General features: G+C 36.3%; 1 long non-coding RNA gene across 1 annotated transcript in view; it reads left to right on the top strand.

Annotated features, from left to right (window-relative positions):
- The first annotated feature begins 8 nt into the window (after window positions 1-8).
- The window catches only part of LOC118756746, a 1,207-nt gene continuing 760 nt past the window's right edge, over window positions 9-455 (top strand). Inside the window, exons 1-2 of the long non-coding RNA XR_004995149.1 lie at window positions 9-136; window positions 192-361. This is a non-coding gene — a long non-coding RNA (uncharacterized LOC118756746). The remainder of the gene's footprint in view (window positions 137-191; window positions 362-455) is intronic.

Below are 455 nucleotides of genomic sequence, written 5' to 3'. Positions count from 1 at the left end.
GCAGGCCGCTTGTACGATAAATATTACAACACATTGAAGAGATTGAGGAAATCCGGTGAATTAGTGGACCCAGAAAGTTCAACTCCTGAGGCATCACCGACAGAAGAATATACATTTACTTTCGAGGATGAAAAATGTAACGCCACCACAATAGCTTTTGTTTTGTAATTATTTCATATTTGTTTATGCAGCTGCCTATGACTGGCTCAAACTTTTTGATTCGCCGTGGAGCACAGTTGAAGCAAATTGGAAAAAAACCTTCAAAATCAGACGACAAGAAATTTTGAACTCAAGTGGTAGCACATCAGCGAAAACTTTACGGGCCTGGAAACTTTTTTCCCATTCATGTGGATACAATCTGGTAAATGGATTTCTTAGTTTTACGTTTAAACTTGTCAGAATTGGTTGACTAGTTTGAATTTACAATCAAATGGGTCATATTAATAAAAAAAAAA

The sequence above is a fragment of the Rhagoletis pomonella genome, unplaced genomic scaffold, assembly GCF_013731165.1.
Source record: "Rhagoletis pomonella isolate Grant_MI unplaced genomic scaffold, Rhpom_1.0 Rhpom_scaffold_11954, whole genome shotgun sequence".
Lineage (NCBI taxonomy): Eukaryota > Metazoa > Arthropoda > Insecta > Diptera > Tephritidae > Rhagoletis > Rhagoletis pomonella.
This window is presented reverse-complemented; position numbering and strand designations above follow the sequence as displayed.